This window comes from Pelodiscus sinensis, chromosome 1 (assembly GCF_052426305.1).
Source record: "Pelodiscus sinensis isolate ZL-2025 chromosome 1, ASM5242630v1, whole genome shotgun sequence".
NCBI classification, from domain to species: Eukaryota; Metazoa; Chordata; order Testudines; family Trionychidae; genus Pelodiscus; species Pelodiscus sinensis.
In genome coordinates this window covers 78,045,030-78,065,444 of record NC_143052.1, presented here as the reverse complement: position 1 = coordinate 78,065,444, position 20,415 = coordinate 78,045,030, and positions in this window count along the sequence as shown.

Genomic DNA, 20,415 nt, shown 5'->3' with positions numbered 1-20,415 from the left:
TTGCATTGAATGCACACACATGCCACTCATCAATAGGGGAGGTAATCATACATATTATACTGGGAGCAATAAACAGGAGAACCCTGCTCTGCTGCTGGGCTTCTGCCTGCATTTTCTCCCATAGATAATCAGATTATTGATAGGGTTTTTATTTAAACCAGGTAGTTTTGGTTTTTAGTTTAGTTTAAAAGTGTTAAAAAATGGCATGTATACCTAGCACCCTTCCAACTCCTCGTCTTAACTCCATCACCATACTTCCTGTTAGCTGCTCCTGTTTGCAAATCCATCATCTTTAAAGCAAATAATTCTATCATCCCAGTCACACACAGGAATACAGACAGGATGGAAGGAAATGGATTAACTGGGATGTAAATGTATTAACTCATCTGGAAACTAGTTGACAATAAATCAGAGTATAGGAAACCTTAAAGGAGACAGGACTGCTTCCCTCCTTCTTCCCATTGGCCAGACCAAGACAAACCCTCCATCCTTCCCCTGGCTTCAATGTTTCAGGGAGCATGTTTTCATTTCCAAATCAATAGGATGTGTCAGAGGGTTGATGGGGGGAGATTCAGTGGGAGTTGGAAAATCCCTTTAGGCACATACACAACTTCCAGATGGCTACCTTTTAATCTAGGAGCAAAATCCATCCTTGAACTGTGCCGAACCAGAGAGTTTGTCAGACCAGAGGAGATCAGTGCTCCCCTGCTGGCTGCCCTGCTTCCAGGCTCCTCTCCCTGGGGCTCCCTGCCCTGCCACTGGCCCCACTAATTCTGGCCCGGCAGGGACTCCTCACATTGCTGCTCGTAGGTTGTCCTGCTGCTAGGGCCGGCCTTGCTGTGGCTGACAATTTTCTGGGGTTCCCTGGCATGGTTGCCTGCCTCTGCCAGCTCCACTTTGGCTGGAGAGTTCCCTGGCCACTGCTGCCGGGAGTTTTCCGGGGCTCCTGGCATGGGCTGCCCAGCCGCCACCAGTCATCCTGTTGCTGGAGGGTCCTTGGCCAGGCCTCCCACTGCCAGTAGTGCTGCTGCAACTGGGGGTTATCATGCCAGGGCTGGAGCTCCCCAGTCATGCCTGGCCCCATTGACATTGGGGGTTCCCCAGCCAGGTTGGGGGCTCTCAGTTGCCACCTGGCCTACCCACAGATGCTGCTGGACCAGAAGGTCCTGGATTTGGGAGATTCAACATATAATTATAAAAACAATATAAAGATTGAATTCTGTCAAGCCTATCCATAAGTAAGAAGTAAAATAGTACTGTCTACAAGGCAGGAGAATATACTATTAATACTAGTGACCAACTTGTTTAGGAATCCAACATTTTTTTAGGCTTATCTTCCCCAATCATTCACAAAATACATTATAAAAGAGAAACTATTGTATTTTATCTTGGCTCATAATCTACAAAATGTAACTTGCTGCTATTCCATGAACTAGCTGAGTCAATGGAAGATTCATGCATGTGAAAATCTAAATGTGGATCATAAGAATTGCGTCATTCGCCAATGAAATGCATTCTCCTTTCCCATAGAAAGAAATGTCTGTTTAACAGTTCACACTAATAGTATTTAGCAGCTGGGAAAGAAATGGAAGAAGAGTACTATGTGTTCCTTGAGAACACAGTGAGAACTTATTAAAGTAGAAGGTAGTTATTCAAATTGGAATTTGTCCATAACAGTAGGACTGTTTTATTTAGGTGAATATTTATAGGACCAATCACTGTAGGAGCTAAGCACCTTGGTCTTACATCTCACAGGACCACTCATTATTTTTAAAGTTACAGATTAAAACATCTACCACTATTTTTTTTTAAACATGTAAGGTACTGCATTTAGTTGTATCAAGTGGAAATCCATCCTCTCCAACTGCAAACAGGTGAACATCATACTCAATGGATTGAAAGTGAAAAATCCATTACGATCTACATACCACATACACTCCTCATTAACAGGGGTCCTACAACTGACAGGTACTACTTCTGCTGAGATAGATAGATCTATATATCTTGGTTTCTGTTATTTCTCCAATTCATCTGATGAAGTGGGTTTTGCCCATGAAAGCTCGTGATTCTATACATTTTGGTTAGTTTCTAAGGTGCCACAGGACCACTCATTGTTTTTAAAGAACCGAAAATAGTAATGCCTCCCAACAAATAGCAGCAAAGTGCTGAACCTTTGGCTTAGTACTGACAGAGGAATGATTCACTGTTTCCAATGTTCACCAACATCACTTTTGGAAAACAGTGCATCTTCCTGAGACATAGTCACCCAGATTCTGAGTATCAGTCAGCTTTTTCATGATGCTTTGAAATCTTAATGCATGACATAAATTATTCATGATAAAAGATACAAATGCATCAAAGTTGGAATTGTTACAGTAGAATGTCAGAGTAATGAACATCAGTGATAGGAACTGACCAGTCATGGATATATCTTATTTGGAAGTGGAAGTCCACAATGAGGCAGCTGCAGAGACAAAATAAAACAACTGCAGTACGATAGTGTTCATATAGCTATTTAAATGTAAAGAATAAAATGATTGTATAAATGTCAAGTATTAATTCTGAAGTAGCCTGGTATTTTCAGACTTAGCTTGGTGAAAAGAAGCACAAAGTGAATAGTGGACATAATATTTAATAATACTTAGCTCTTATTAGATTGTTGGATTTGCTTTGCTTTCTTGTGTTAGCACCTTAATGAAAATCTTTGTAAAGATATTTTAGCCATTTCATTAACATGATCACCATAATTGGCCATAAATAGAATTTGAATGATATTCCTCCTCACTTCAATGGGTTAGAGAAATATGCAGTATTTCACTTCTAAATGCTATTTCAAATACACTAAATATCACCCTGTGACCACACCCCCCTAAATGGCATTACAGGCAGTCCCCGACTTAAGCGGATCCGACTTATGTCGGATCCACACTTACGAACGGGGCTTTTCTCGCCCCGGCTTTTCTCGCGGGTGGCGGGACCGCCCAGAGCACAGCGGTCTCACCACCGCATCCTCCAGGGCGAGAAAAGCTGCTCCGGGTCTCACAGCAGGGAGACTCGAGCAAAGCCGCACAGGCAGCAAAGGAGCAAAGCCGCACGGGCAGCGGGGTCCCACCGCCTGTGTTCCTTTGCTCGGGTCTCCGTGCTGTGCTGGGGGGGCTCCCCCCCCAGCACAGCAGGGAGACAGGAGCAAAGCCTCACAGGTGGCAGGACCTCTGCGCCTCCGCGGCTTTGCTCGGGTCTCCCTGGTCTGCTGCGGGGGGAGGGGGCGCAGCTAGTGCACCCCCCCCCCCGCAGCAGACCAGGCTTTTGTTGCGGGATGCCTGGGGTAGAGCAGCTGGGATGCTGCCGGGTTGGTCCTGCGGGGACCTACCCGGCAGTGCCCCAGCTGTTCTGTCCCAGGAGTCCAGATTCAGCCGCTGTTGAAACTGATCAGCGGCTGAATCTGGAGTCAGTTCCGACTTACATACAAATTCAACTTAAGAACAAACCTATAGTCCCTATCTTGTACGTAACCCGGGGACTGCCTGTAATTGTATATATTAGTATGTTCACTTGCACACCCTTAAGCATAAATAGTGACTTCCAAAATGTGGCACTTTAATGGAGATATACTGTAGCCAAACATGCTACAGTAACTTTAATATATGTGACTTGGTAATATTGCGGTTTGCTAGCTGGTCAGTGCCATGGACACTCATTGATTCCTTTCATCACCATATATGAATTTATGCATGTGTGGACTTGTGATCATGGAACATATGTCCTTTTGAACAAGGAACTTTAAACCTCCCTACCATTTTTCTCTAACAAATAGATGCTTAAGAGTATTCCTTGCCAGTGGACTCTAGTGCAACCAACAGAAGTGTTGAAGCAAAAGCTATGTTTAAAAAGCCCATTAAATCCATTAGTATTCAATCAAATATATTAAAAGTAATTTTGACAATTACATGAAATAACCAGATTTCAGTAAGAGCTCTTATTGCAATTTATTTTATAAAGAAAGAGATAAAATATATTTCGCATGTGGTAGGTGTGCATGCTTATTTTGCATTGATATATATTTTAGTGAATGCCAAATACATGTGATTATATGTATGTTAAAACAGTTTAAAACAGAATTTGACTAAATTTTAAACATATCCTAAACCACTTCTATATGTAACTGAGCATTTACCTCCTTTCCACCCACTGTTCTCAAAAGTCCATTAACGTTTTCTAATCAATCTAAAATAAACTTTATATTACAGACCATTACATAAATGATTTGAAGAGTCTGACTCCCCTTAGAAATTTCCAAAGAGGCAATTAAGATCAAGCAGGAATCAAGAACTCTTTTTTCTCTTGGAGAATTAGAAAGAGGCTATAATTTGAAATGTAAAACAGTGTGGTTAAAGGATGTCAGACTGCTTTGATTAAAAGTCTAAAGATCAAATTAGCTGTCCTGTGAATCTGTAGGATTGGCACAGTAAAATGTGCTGCTTTCTCTGTGGTGTAATTTTACCAAGATTTGTATAATTTTTATATGCTGTTCAAGGATTGTCAGTATATAATATGTCTTCTGTTTAACAACTAGCACTGTAGTGTGAGTGGAAAGAAATATTATCTGTACATTATAAGTAACAGTTTGTCCAAAGATCAGGGATCAGGATGCATGCAGATATTTCAGTCCCTGCTACTCTTTATCAAAGATGGACTGCTCCATTTATCTTTTAGAGGAGAAGTTTATGAGGTTCTTTAATAACTTCTCCAGTAGCACAAGACCTTATCATGTAAATTACCCTGTAACACTTCATTCTAGAAATATAGCAGAGTTCTGCTTTCTGAGTGTGAAGGGAGGATATGAGGCATAGTAGATGTAATCAAATCCTTGCTACCGTTTACCTGTAAGTGCAATAATTACCTGAGTTGTATCCTTGACCTTTTTGTACTTCTTAGCCCTTGAATATCACTATGAGTGAAGCAGTATCCTTCTTGCAATGAAGTATGTCATAGTTTAATATGCCTTTGTGTTGGCAAGCAATACTCTGCCAGCTTTTAGTGTTCTACAAGTAAAATTAATCGAATTTATCTAAAATATTCCAGTAAATTGAACACATCACTATTCATCTTCCTCTGCAATCAAACTTGGATAGTTCTATAGTAATACAGTTAGAACTTGAAATTAAAATACCCATAGTTTAAGTACCCATCCACAATGCTATACACAGAAAACTTATTTTTATATCTTTGAAATGTGTATATGAAGATAGCTCATCTCGCATGTGTTACTGCCATTTGCCTTATCTATGTTATGTATTTATCTTTTATTATTTAGATCGCCCAACTTAGACATCACCGTACCAAGATGCATTATTTATATGGTAGGATTTACAGTATTGTAATAATGAATACTGAATAGCATGAAGACACTAGAGGGGGGCTTGGAGTCCTCTTTCAGAATTTGAATGTCAGACATTTCAAATGTTGAATTCTATGACACTGTACACATCTGACTTTGCTACAAGCAATGAACAATGGACTCTAGGCTACAGAATGTTAAAAAAAATTCATATCAGAGGTATTCTAGTTCTTAGCAGAAAGGCTAATAACTCACTATGCCCAGCAATTAAATCATATAAGGTAGGAGAGAAGAGGAAATAATTTAGCTGGATAGGAGGTGGAAGAACCTATAGGTAAGTAAGTGACACAAGGGCAGTAATAATTTTTAGTGGGCAATAATTTTTGCAGTGGGGCCACTTAATGATTTGCTACATGGTCATGGGCGGGACTTGTTGTGCAAGCGATGGGGCCAGGGACTAGCCTCCCCCTAGAGTTGCCTGGGATCAGAGGTTCTGATTAAAAACACAGTGAAGGGCTCATGGTGTCGCTACCACGTTTCCCGGCAGCTGCTCGGGATTGCTGCTGCTATTTAAAGGGCTTATGGCACTGGCCCCTGCCAGCGTAGCACTGCAACTGGAAGACATGAGAACTTTAAATAGGATCCTGCTGCCTGCGCCACCACCTGGAAATGTTGTGGCATGGGCGGCAGGATATATAAATAGAAAGTGGACAGATACAATCTGTGAGCCAGATCAAAATGTAAGGCAGGGTGGATCTGCACCTTGCCTAGCCCTGCACTAGGGTGTGGTCTCCTGGTGTTTCACACCAACTGTACACTCACTTTGCACTGATGTATGTTACTTCACAAGGCAGTAAAGAACAGGATGAGCTCGAAAATAAGAATTCTGTTTCATGAAGAAATGAGGTCTCAGGAATGCCTTTAAAAGACTGTAGATTCTAATCCCCCCTTTTTTTTTGTAGCAACTGCTTTGTGACTGGCACACAGGAGGAAATATTTTGTTATCTATTAAGATATCAATTTCCAGCTTAGATGTTTTTATAATTTATGGTTTAGAAAATATCATACCTATCTGCATGTGAAAAAAAGAACAATCTTTGTGTCACTCTTTTTCCTTCTAAAAACTGATACTTAACAGAAGTGAAATGTTATTTAATTGGGGGAGGGGGCAGAAGCGGCTGGATGGAACTATGGTTTTCATCTATAAGGTAGTAAAATCTTAACTGGAAAAGCAGAGAAACAAAGAAACTTGCAAAATTAAGGAAAACATGTTTATTCATTGATGTGGCCACTATGTGAATTTGTTTTTGTATAAAAATGTTGACACAGAGTTTCATATCGCTCTTTACATAAAATGATTTTTTTGGCAAATACTATGTGGCTATGTCTACACTGGCCCCTTTTTCGGAAGGGGCATGCTAATTTTGAAAGTGGGAATAGGGAAATCCGCGGGGGATTTAAATATCCCCTGCGGATTTAAATAAACATGTCCACTGCTTTTTTTCCGGCTTGGGGAAAAGCCGGAAAAAAAGCTTCTAGACTGGCCCGAGGAAAAAAGCGTCCTAGGAATAAGAGATCCTCCGGAATAGGGCTTTTCCGGAGGATCAGGCCAGTCTAGATGCTTTTTTCCCGGCTTTTCCCCAAGCCAGAAAAAAAGCGGCGGACATGTTTATTTAAATCCGCGGGGGATATTTAAATATCCCCCGCGGATTTCCTTATTCCCACTTTCAAAATTAGCATGCCCCTTCCGAAAAAGGGGCCAGTGTAGACGTAGCCAGAATGTGTTCATGTTTATGCAATACACTATGGCTGTGTCTACACTGGCATGAATTTCCGGAACTGCTTAAAACGGAATACTATTCCGTTTTCAGTTTTTCCGGAAAAGGAGCGTCTACATTGGCAGGCTGCTTTTCCAGAAAAGCCCTTTTTCTTGAAAAGCATCTGTGGCCAATGTAGACACGCTTTTCCGGAAAAGACTACTGGGCTGTCTACACTGGCCCTTTTCTGGAACAGTGTTCCGGAATAATGACTTATGCCCGAGCAGGAGCAGAATAGTTTTTCTGGAATAGCGGCTGATTTTGTACAGTAGAGCATCGTTGCTATTCCGGAAATTCAAGGGCCAGTGTTGACAGCTCACAGCTTATTCCGGAAAAGCGGCTGATTTTCTGGAATAAGTGGCCCAGTGTAGACACAGCCTATGAGCAGAATGGGTTAACATGTAATGACTTCAGAGGGGAGGCCAAGTTGGTCTGTATAGGATAAATTTAAAAAAATCTGAAGAAGTGGGCTGTGCCCATGAAAGCTCATGATACCATTTGCATGTTTTATTAGTCTATAAAGTGCTATCAGACTATTTGTTGTTTTTTACCTCATACAATATTTTGTATGATAATTACTGGAAAATTAAGAAAGACAAGATTGATGTCAAGCATCTAATTCACAAGTGTCCCAAACCTACAAAAATGTATGCATGCACTTAACAATGAGATTATTCATATACTTAAATTTAAAAGTGTGCAACATAAGCAAATGAAATGTAATAACATAGGTCCAATGTCTGATCACCAAGGTAAGAGCTAGGAAGGAAATATAATTGTTAAACATAGAAGTAAAAATTCTCTAAGTACTGTTGCTCATCTGAAGAAGACTCTGTAGTGGAAATATCAAGAGTGTTTTGACTCATCTTTCATTTTGAGAATAATTTTTCCTTCACCATAAAATGATGCACATATCTAAAAGTCATGCACATAAATGTTTTAATATATAAAAGGAAAAAGTGTATTCTTTCAGTCTAGGTAGTTTAAACATAATGGAAAATTATGATTGGTTTACCATATATGACTCTCAGTAAAGTTAATGAATTAATCAGATGTGCATTTCCTTGAAAACACTTGTAACTTTTAAGGGCATGATAATTATTTGTGGTGTTGATGGCTAACTGGTTTATAGAATACTGAAATATCCTAAATACGAACAAAACCACTGTGTTTTTGCTAGGAATTATATTTATTATTACAAATAGGATAAATGTATGTATTTGTTCCCTTGCAGAATTTTGCTAGGTCTTGAACGCTCTTACTGTGCCCTGGTTTGACTTAAAAGCATGAATGTTTAAAGTATAGAATCCACAGTATCTTTCAGCTTTCAGCTTTATTGAAATTTGTATGCATGAATAAGTTGGATGCATATGGTTTGAGGTTTTATACATAGGAGTCTCACTATAAGAAACAGTTTTTTTCCCCAAAGTCTCAATCTCAAAATTTTACTTTTTGAGCTGCTAACGTAAGAACATAAAAACGGTCATACAAGGGGTCAGACCAAAGTTCTATCTAGCCCATCATCCTGTTTTTTGACAGTGGACAATGCCAGCTGTCCCAGAAGGAAATAACAGTCCAGGTAATCATCAAATGATTCATTCCCTGTTGCTTAATCCTGGATTCTGGAAAACAGAGGCTAGCAACACCATAGCTGCCCATCCTGCCTAAAGCCATTGATGGACCTCTTCTCCATGAATTTTTGATTTCTTTGTTGAACCCTGTTAAAGTCCCAGCCTTCACAACATCCTCTGGGAAAGAGTTCCACATGACTGTGCCTTGCATGAAGAAATACTTGCTTATGTTTGTTTTTAACCTGCTGCCTATTAATTTCATTTAGTGACCCCTAGTTCTTTTGTTATTAAAAGGAGTAAATAGCACTGCCTTATTTACTTTCTCCACACCAGCCATGATTTATAGACTTCAATATAATTCCCCCTTAGTCTCTGTTTCATTCTTAAAAGCCCTAGTCTTATTAATCTCTCCTCATACACAAGACATTCCAAACCCCTACTAATTTTTGTTGCCCTTTTCTGAAACTTTTTCAATTCTAATTAATATTTTTGAGATCGGGCAACCATATTTGCAGGTAATATTCAAGATGAGGGCATACCATGGATTTTTACAGAGGCAATATATTCTCTATCCCTTTCTTAATGATTCCCAGATTTTTGACTGCCACTGTACATCGAATTGTCATTAAGGTGCCAGTTTCTTCCTTACTATTAGAGATCTTGCAAATTCAGAGAGTAAGCACTGCAGGCTACAAATTCATCTCTGAAAAGCTCTTCTAACATCCATCTGTTTATTTTAGGACTCTGACTCTTTGAAGCCTTTATCAGGACTAAACACCGTAGTTTGTTGCATCATTTGCTGTTTTATTAGATATCTCTTCTTTGCCTCACAGCATCTATTGCTAAAACCATTTGTCATATTCCTCCTATTTGATGTTCTAGGTTGCAGCTTTTATTAAACTACTGCATTAACATTAGTAATAAACAATCAGAGAGGCCACTGAAATTCATCTTTAAGCAGGACTCTCACTCTGCTAACCCAGTCATTCGCCATCTTTCCCTATCTCCTTACTTCCTTGCTCTGACTCCACATTGGATGGCGGGGCGGGGGCGGGGGGGGGGGGGGAGCACAGCGTAAGGAGTCTGTCAAGTTTTTCCAATAAAAAAAATTATCAATTACCAATGTGATGTCCTTCTCACATTTTCCCCACCTTTTTGTCAGTGATGAAACTGAGGTTTCCACATTGCTCTTTTACTCTAATCCTGCGCCAATTACTCTAACTTGCATTTAGGGTTGCAACTGTACAATCACACAAATCTAAACACCCTTGCCCATCCATTCCCAAACCCCTTCCTGTTCCCTGAGGCCCTGTCTTGTTCACTCCATTGCCCTTCTTCTATCACCCCCACTCACTTTCACTGGCCTGAGGCAGAGGGGTGGGGTGCAGGAGATGGTGCAGGCTGCGGCTTGGGGTTCAGGTGTTTGGAACGTGGGGGGTGGGCTTCAGGTACTGCCTGAGGCCAGAGATTGGGATGCTGGGTGCTAGCTCTGGGATGGGACTAAGGACTGGGGCAGTGGGTTGAGGGGCAAGGGAGGGTTTGGGATTGAGCTCCCAGGAGGGGCTCAGTGCAGGCCTAGGGTGCTGAGGTATGGATGAGGCTTGGGGTCCATGGTCAGGTTTGGGATGATAGTTTGGAGTATAGGAGAGGGCGTGGGGAGGGAGTGCAGGAGAGGTGCAGGCTCTGGAAAGGAATTTGGGTGGAGGAGAGAGCTCAGGGTTGGGACAAGGGGTTGCAGAGTGGGAGTGGGTTCAGGATGCCATCGCTGGCTGGGCAGCATTTAACTCAAGTTGCTCTGTGTTGGTGATAGGGGGATCTCTGCAAGCTCTCTGCCTGCCTTATCCTCTCTGCACTGCCTGACTTTTAGTGGTCCCAAATTTCCCAGATTGGCTGCAGTAACGTCCGGGAGATAGAGTCTGATTCCAGGAGACTCCCAGTGAAACCAGGAGGGTTGGCAATCCCACCTGTGCTACATCATGGTCTCCTTTGTCCCTACACTGCTCCCTCTTTTCTCCTAGAAGAGAAGAATGAAGGGGTATTTGATAGTAGCCTGCAACCTAACTGAAGGGAGGTTCCAAAGAGGATGAAGAGATGCTGTTTTAAGTTTTGACAAATGGCAGAACAAGGTGCAATTGTCTCAGGCTGCAGTGGGGAAGGTCTAGGTTGGATATAGGAAAAGTTGTTTCACTAACTGTGTGATGAAACACTGGAATGGGAAATGATGGAATCTTCATCCCTAGAGGTTTTAAGCCCTGGCTTGACAAAGCCCTGTCTGGAATAATTTAGTTGGGAGTGGTCCTGTTTTTAACAGGGGGTTGGACTTGATGACCTCATGAGGCCTCTTCTATGATTCTCTTATTGATTCTATTATTCTCCTTTGTTTAACTCCCCAAATCCTTTCTGAGAAAAAGCTGTTCATTCCTTCCCTGTTCACTACCTATGCGAAGCTGAACATTGAGGCCCTTAATTTATCATCTGTTCTAAGTAATACAGTATCATTTTATGAATTTAGAGCAATCCCTAAAACATTAATCTTGCAACAAATGCAAAATATGCAAATGTAAGAAACAGCTTGGTGATTGGTGATGGATGCTGAAAAAGAGTTTCATTCTGCAATCCATTAAGGCAGATTTTTTACAAGCTATGACATGCCAAAGCCTTGATATGAAGACTAGTTATATCCAATGCCAATCATTCTTTTTCTGTCACTTTTAATGGCTAGTCTTTTAAAAATGGTATCTAGACACAGTGGCACCTGAATGCACTCTGTGTGCAACAGTGTGATGTGATCCATCATGAAAATGAAAGAATATAAGAAACTGCAGGAGACAAGAATTCAGATGTTGTTTATTATGAGAACAGTCACACAAAGATGGTCAAAATATTCACACAACAGAGCAGATCCTCAGCCTCATTATGGGATCTCTACACTATTCCAGCCATAGATAGAGAGCTGATATATCACTGCCAGATGGAGTACACTGTCACCTTGACATCACCAGACATCTCAGTGTACAGAGTATTTTAAAGGAAGAGATGAGAAAAGGTACGTCTTTGCTCCAGAAGTCCCCATCTGAGACAATAGTTCTTTGTGGACTATTATCAACTGGTACAAATTTAGAGCAGCCCAGTAGGTAAAAACAGGGGAGAAGGAAGGGACACCTTGGATGAAGATGTGCAAATGCAGGCATTGGAGAGAGGAAGGAAAGAATGAGTGGTTTAGTAGATGGGGAGTTTAGGGAAAGTAATGAAAGAATGAGGGGTTATAAGCACACTGAAAGATGGGAAAAAATAAATGTTTTTGGGGAAGGAAAGCCTTGGAGAGGAAGAAAGTATCAGGCAATTTGGAGAGAGAGAAAAAAAAGGAAAGGGAAGCCATCCTGGCTACGTTGAAGTTAATGGGAATTTTGCCATTTACTTCAATGGGGCAGGATTTCACCCATTATCTCAAAAGCTAGTTCCTTATGTATGTTAACTTAACCTATTCTTATACAAACTTTATAGTATTTTTAGTTATGTACCCTGAATCAGTTTATATTAATTACTTCAACTGCCTTAATATTAAGCTAACAAAATGCTGTGTGGGATAAATTATGGTTAAGAAAGACATCTGTACTGTAGAGTTCTCTTATTTGGTATGACTTGTGATAATAGAGAAGAGGAACATTTTAATATTTTCAAGTATAACCCCACTCACAAAAATACCTTTACAGTATTGTATCAGGCATTATGTAGGCCTAAACTGTATGTCAGCCACTGTATCTGAAAACAGGTGTGGCACAAATCTTCCAGGCTAGGCTTACATCTTTTGATTGTGATTGTCAGTCTGGATACATGAAGCCAGATCATGTGGATTGGAAAGGCACAAAAGATTGTGCTGAACATGGTGCCATTTTCAATTGGTATGAAAATCATTGCCACGATAACAGTTTTATAACATTTCATATTATCTTTACAATCTCTGTCCAAAAATAAAACATGCTACATAGTCCCCAAAAGATAATAAATGGAATTTCTTTTGATTTTCTTAGCGTTATGAAATTTGATTTGCTGGCAATATTTTTCATGGTTACAGCTTTAGAAATCTGTAAGAAAATAGAGCAAAATGGCCAAATAAATTGCAGAACACTGAAAAGGCCAAAATAGTATATAACAAATTATTGATGTTGTAGACTCGTATGTGCTTTCATATTCAAATAATCTGTATTTCTCATTGCTAAGACTCTGGTCCTGTACGCCTTTAGGAGTGTACTTACTTTCCTGTGTGCGGATAGTCCAACCAAAGGCAACAAGACCAGTCACAAGTCTAAATTTAATTGTGTTCATAAAGATTTACAGGATCAGGATCATTGTTCCTCATTACAGCTTTGGGAACACAGAATTTGTTCACAGTAAAAAGATCTGAAAAACACTGAGCTGATGTCCACTATCAGCAAAGTGTTTTGACTCTGGCTTGTTTCTTTCTGGGAATGGGAAAAGAGTAGAAGGTCAGCAATTACTTCATTCAGGCCTCAGTTCAGCGAAGTACTTATGCATGTTCTTAACTTTAACCACAACTTTAAAGTTAACCCTGTTAACATCAATGAACCTGCTCATATATTTAAAGTTAAGTATGTGTCTGTTGCTGGATTAAACCTAAAAGGTATGAATGCAGTAATGGGTTTTTTGTGATCTTGTCTTTTTTTTTCTCTTTTACCTGAAATTTTATTAATTTCTGAACTAGAAATATAACACCTTAGAGTTGACCTTTTATTTCTCCATACTCAAAACTCAAATTACTTTCTCTGTATAATAAATGCAGAATGCAGTCCTCAAAAAGCCACTTATTTTAATATGTAAAAGGGGAGCTCTATGTCATTTAATGGTATAAAAGTTGGATTGTTTGCCACAATGATAAGGAACCTGTATTTTTTAATTACTACTATGCATAACTGATATCACTGAAAAGCACAAATTAGGAGTTAATTCAATTTGATTCTGATGGCTTCTTTTTTTAAAAAATCAACACAACACTGTTCAATGAAAGGTTGTCATATTGATCTATGTTAACACCACTACAATTAAGTGCAAATTACCTACTTTTGTACGAGGTCACATCCTTCACCCAAAGTGATAGAATGCATAAAGTTCCTCTGAATTTATTCTAAATGCCTTTGGGACAGGAAAAGAAATTGAAAAGGAAGATATAATTCTTATCCTTGACTGCAAATTGTATTGTTTGATTTTAGTTTCGTCACATTTATGATGTTGATTTAGTTTGGCCTGGTCTACAGTAGGACCTTAGTCTGAAATTAGATCCCCAAGGTCAAATTTGTGAGCAATACATCCACACTACCAAGCCCATTATTTCTGAATAAGTGGTCATGGAATGTGAACTCTGTAGTCCTGCTTTTCATGAGAAATAACACTATTCCTTAACTTGTAAGTCTGAAATAACGTTAGTGTGGACATTCCAGTGCCACTAATTTAACTAATTGGCCTCCAGGAAGCCTTCCACAATTTCCCAGAGTGATTCCTGGGGCTCTGAATCTGAGGTAGCATGTCCACATTAATGGAGCCTGCTTCAGACTACATTCAATTCTTCCCCATAGTGAGGACATAGAATTTCAAATTTGTAAAATTTGGTGCCCGCAGTTAGTAAAGTCAAAGTTAGTAAATTTGAAATAATTTCCTAGTGTAGACATGGCCTTAGAAAACAAAATGTTTGGAGAAAGGTTACCTAGAGAAAATCAGAGGTAATTATTGAGTTAAACATGCACTTCATCAGACAGCACTTTTCACAGAACTTTACAATATTGTGGATGAAAAAAATTATTTATAAACTTAAAGGTTAATGCCAAACATTTTCACATTGGACTTCTCTGAAAACTGAAGCAAATCCTCATACTTAATTTAAAATGAAGTTTGTTGTCTGCTATACTGCAGTAATGTGTGAAGAGGTGATGTGCTGTGTGCTTATCATAACATAGAACTATTATTTTCTAGCTCTAGGGTTTTTAATTTAATGATAGAGAAGACTTCTGGGAGAGCACGAAGAGACCAAATTAACATTTTAAATTTCTAAATATTTTCTAAAATAAAATAAATATGTCACAATCAATCATTTATTGTAGTATTGCTTTTGAACTATATTAAAACCCCAGGGCTATGTCTAGACTACATCCCTTTTTTGTAAAAGGGATGTAAATTAGACGTATCGCAATTGCTAATAAAGTAGGGATTTAAATCTTCCCCGCTTCATTAGCATAAAAATGGCTGCCACTTTTTTTCCGCATGGAGCTTTGCTGGAAAAAAGCGCCAGTCTAGACGCTGATCTTGTGGAAAATAAAGCCTTTTCCGAAAGATCTCTTATCCCTTATTTCATAGAGGGATAAGGGATCTTTCGGAAAAGGCTTTATTTTTTCCGGCAAAGCTCCGTGCGGGAAAAAAAGCGGCAGCTATTTTTATGCTAATGAAGCGGGGGAGATTTAAATCCCCGCTTCATTAGCAATTGTGATATGTCTAATTTACATCCTTTTTACGAAAAAGGGATGCAGTCTAGACATAGCCCAGTTGTTTCCAGAAATAGGGGAAAGTATTAATTGGAAATATTAGGCACAATGTGGAAGTCCTTATTCAGTTCATACATTTCTATGATCCATGGGATTGGTTCAGGCCTATTTTTACACATTTCATGACAATTAGCTTCCTAATGTCAACTAGCTTCCTCATATGGAAGATTAGTTCTTTTAATATAGGAGAGCAGCTTGAGAAAGTTAGGAATATAGAGGTTCTTCCACTCAGACAGACTATCTCCCATGAGTGTTTATTTTCTGACAGAGGAAGAAAGGAAAGATTCACTTGTATTATACAGTAATTTAATACATAAGATACCATGCCATTAATTCATTTTGTTTTAAATTCTGCAACTCTATATTTTTCCCAAGTAACATTTTGTGCAAAGACCTGAAAGAAGTCTGTAATACAATATAACAAAAGATTGTAACTGGTAAGCACTGTGAAATGAAATTATCTGACAGTAATTCTTCTTTTCCCTGAAGTACACTCTTAGTAAAGGTGAAAATATGAAAACTCAATTGTACAGGGGAAAAATACAATGCACAGATTTCCTTTTGGATTTTTTCCCTAATTCATTGGGAGAAAATGAGTGCAAGTGAACAGTTGTATGTGCCACTGGAAAGCTACAGTGGTCAAATCTAAAAACTATTCTCCTTAGAGAATACAATTTCTGCGTGTTGATTATAGCAATTCCTAGATGTATTTCTATAATTTGGTTCTATGACAATGAAAAGATGGATGATAATGTTTAGTGTTTCTTTTGTTTCAGTTTTCTCTTCTAAGTTAGTTATGTGTTTGGAAATGTATAGCACCATTTGTTTGATTTAGCACAGTTGTGCTGTCAATATCTAAAGCAAGAAGAATTATTTGATCTATTCATGAATCTGTGTAGTGTCTCTCAAGGAACAAATATCCTTGCATCTATGCCAATGTGAACAGGAGTCAGGGGAGTTCTCCATGTCCCAAGCTGAAAAGTTCTCCAGCCCTATTTCCACAAATGCACTGAGCCCTTCCCTGTCAGAACTTTTCACAAATCTGTACATAGGCCTGTCCCCTCATTCTCACTTGTAATAGTGAATTACACTGACCATTTCAGAACAGCTTTCATCTGTGTTTACATCATTATATGTGGACATGAAACATGGTCCAACATCAGCCACTTGAAAAGCCAAGCACACCCAAGTCTTAATAAATATGTAGTCAGAATTAATTGTCCTTCTTGACTTTTCCCACATCACCAGGAATTTATATCTACACCAGAAAGTTTCAGAGAGGCTGAAACAGTCAGGAATGCACTGGATTCTGGCTCTGTGCCAGGAACAGATAAAACACTTAAAGCTTCAGTGGTGGAGGGGAGAAGATTCCAACAGTCTCTCAGGGAAGGAGCCTGCAACATGAGTTACCTCAATTACCATTGCCAGACAAACATTGTGACTTCTGAGTCTTTAATAGTATTGACACTATACTTGCCTAGCTAGTTAGTGAAGTGACCTTAAGCTTGTTGCTGATCCAGACCTTTTAAAATCTATTGTACTTGTTCTCAGTACATTAAGTAGTAATGATCATTCTGTCTTTGAGGAGATGCTTGCATAGGATATATCCACACAGAACCAGTGCTTAATTTGTGTCAGGGCTTACGCGGGGGGGGGGGGGGGGGGGGGGGGGGGGGCGGCTGAGTCCAGGCACCACTAGGCCTAGCAGTTCATAGTACCAGCATAGATGAGCTTGCTGCATCAGTTACAAATCTAAAAAATGTGCTTGAGCCCCAGCAGCTAATTACTTCAGCCCTAGCTCCCTTTTCATGCAAATTAAGTAAACTGATAGTAACTAGACACCCACAGCTGGCCCATGTCAGCTTCTAGAGCTCCTGGAGTTCAGGCTGCAGGTTCTTTTATTGTTGTGCAAACTTCCAGGCTTGGGCTCTGGGGCACTCCCACCTTGCAGGGTCTTAGAGTCTGGGTTCAGCCTGTACCTGGGAGGCAACCCAGCACTGAAACAGACATGCAGATTGACCCCCATGAACATGCAAGCATGGCTCTGCTGGGGGATTCTAGTTACTGTGTGGATGTGCTCCTCGAGGTACTCAGGAAAGTTAAATGGCTACATCTAGACTACATCCCTCTTTTGTAAAAGGGATGTAAATTAGATGTATCGCAATTGCTAATGAAGCAGGGATTTAAATCTCCCCCGCTTCATTAGCATAAAAATGGCTGCCATAGAGGGATAAGGGATCTTTCGGAAAGGCTTTATTTTCCGCAAGATCAGCATCTAGACTGCTGCTTTTTTCCGACAAAGCTCCATGCGGAAAAAGGGCGGCAGCCATTTTTATGCTAATGAAGCAGGGGAGATTTAAATCCCCGCTTCATTAGCAATTGCGATAGGTCTAATTTACATCCCTTTTACGAAAAAGGGATGTAGTCTAGATGTAGCCAATGTGTGAATTTAAAGACTATTAGTTAAAGCACATTAAAATCTTTGTGGAAGGATTCCCTTCAAAGCACATTAAGATAACCTGAACTGAGGCCAGTTTACTTCTTAATACACTTTCAATTAACCTTTAGTTAATTTTGGTTTAATTTTCCTGAATGTGTCTTTGTAGACATTCTCTGAGTACCCTTAAATAGGAAAACAGTGTAATTTGAATTCTAACTTTCTAATTATACTGTGACTTCAGGGAGTGATTTAGGGCTGTACTACACTACCAAGTTAGGTTGATATAAATAGCCTTGCATCAACTGATGTGTGTATGCTCAAATTAGTCTCCAGACAGCATAAACTCCCTGTTACAGCAACATGGTAGAACCTGAGTGGCACAGAGTCATGAGTGACTCCCTGAGTGGCATAGAGCTATGGTCAACCAACTAAAGTTGATGGAGTTCAGGTATAGATGTTATATGGACTATGTCAAATCTAACAGTCCTCCAGAAGCTGTTTGCCAATGCCCAATTACAACTAAAGAATGCCCCATTCTTTATAACCAGTCACTATTTTACGTGTCATAGCTCAGGGGCCACGGAGACTGGAGGCCACCCTATATTTTAAAAAGCTTCTGAGTGTTTTTGACATGACTTTTCCTACTTACCCACCTTGATGGAAACACCTACCATATCATCCTTCAGATTACAATTGCCTGAGACATTGTGCTGAAACTTTAATTGAGATACTCTGCAATCCTCTCCCAAAGGTCTCTAGGGATGGCTGCCTCATTTCTTCCTCTTCCTTCTTTGTCATTATTGTAATGAGTTTGACTGGCATCATTGTTGTCCTCGGGAGTGAGATATCTACACTGTTTTTCCACTCAAAGTTCTTTTTTGGGAAATTAATTATCTTTATTAGCTCATAATAAATATTGAAGAATGCATAATAGTAGACAAAGCAAACAATACCTGTAAAAGTGACAAGGAGTCCTGTGGCACCTTAGGGTATGTCTACACTGCCACCCTAGTTCTGTTCCCTGGCACAGAGGTTAAATTAACTGGCCGGGAGGAAGGGGGGGGGGATGCAGAGCTGGCGGGGGCGGGGAGAGGTTCAGCAGCGCTGGCTGGGGAGATCAGGAAGAGGAATGGGCCGGCGGGAAGCAGAGCTGGGGGAGGGATGCAGGGGGGCTGGCTGGGGAAGATCAGGAGGGGAAGTGGGTGAGATCCAGCCGGCCGGGAAGGGGGGGTTGAGCAAATTGGCTGGTGGGGAGAGGGACTGACCTGGGCACTTGCTGCCTGTCCCGTGCATGTTCCCAGCAACACACAAGCGAGGAGGAGGCTTCCCCTCCTCCTCACACTCAACCGACTGAGGGCTTCCAGTGGCAATCGCGGCCCCACCTCCCAGCTGGAACTCCCAGCCTCTCCCCACATCCACTCCAGGCCTCCGTCCGGTGTACAGCCAGAAAAAAATCAGAAAATACCGGACATTGCACATGTCCGGTATTTTCTGATTTTTTTTACCGGACAGAGCGTGAAAATACTGTACTGTACAGTACAATGCTGAACACCTGGCAACCCTACCCACCCCTCCTCCCCCGCGGCAGCCCGGTTGAGCGTGCAACACTCAACCACGGAGGGAGGGGAAGGGGGCATGTCACCGTCCCCCCTTCCTCTCCCGCTGTCGCGCTCAGCTGAGTGCTGTGCCCCTCAACCGGGCTGCTGCGGGAGAGCCAGCAGTGCAAGGGGCCATTTGGGCTCTCCCGGAGTGGGAGTGGAATGGGGGGTGGGGCGGTGACCTACACAGCCCCGTCTCCTGGCTGTATATGTCACTGCTCCGCCCCCCTCCCTCGCGGCGGTCTGGCTGAACAGGCAGCACTCAGCCGAGCGCCACAGCGGGAGAAGAAGGGGAAGGGGGACGGGGAGAAATGGAGGGGAGGGAGGGTGAGGCAGGAGGGGGAGGGGAAGAGAAAGGGAGAGTGAGAGGTAGGAGGGGGAGAAGAGAAAGAAAGAGATGGAGAGAGAGGCAGAAGGCGAGAGAGGCAGGAGGCGGAGGAGAGCTGAGACAGAGAGGGGAGGCAGTAGGAGGGGAGAGAGCGAGCGAGAGAGAGAGAGAGAGAGAGATGGCATGAGAGACCGGAAGCTCAGGAGAGAAGAGCAAGGTGGAGGAGAGACCCGAAAAATCCTGTCTTATGACGGGCTAATTGGCTAGTTTGTATATAAGCATCTAAGATACTGATTTGATCTTGCCTCCCAGTTTTGCCCTGACCCTCCTCTCTCTCTGCCATTATAGCCCACGCTCCCTCCCTTATCCTACCCATTTCCCAGGTCTCCATGTTCTTCACTTACCCGTGGGCTTTACTCACCTGTCCCTGTCAAACCTAATTTAAAGCCCTCCTCACTAGTTTAGCCAGACTGTGTCCAAATAGGGTTCCAGATAGGGTCTTCCCCCTCCTTGAAAGGTGAACTCCATCTCTGCCTAACAGTCCTTCCTAGAATAGCATCCTGTGGTCGAGGAAACCAAAGCCCTCCTGGCGAAACCATCTTCGCAGCCAGGCATTCACCTCCAGGATGCACCTGTCTCTGCCCGGGGCCATACCTTTGACAGACATAATTTGACTAAAGCATGGGCTCCAGAGTGGGGCTGAGGATGGGAGCTTTGGAGAGTAGGAGAGGGCTCTGATTTGGGGGATGGGGTCAGGTCTGTGGTAGGAAGA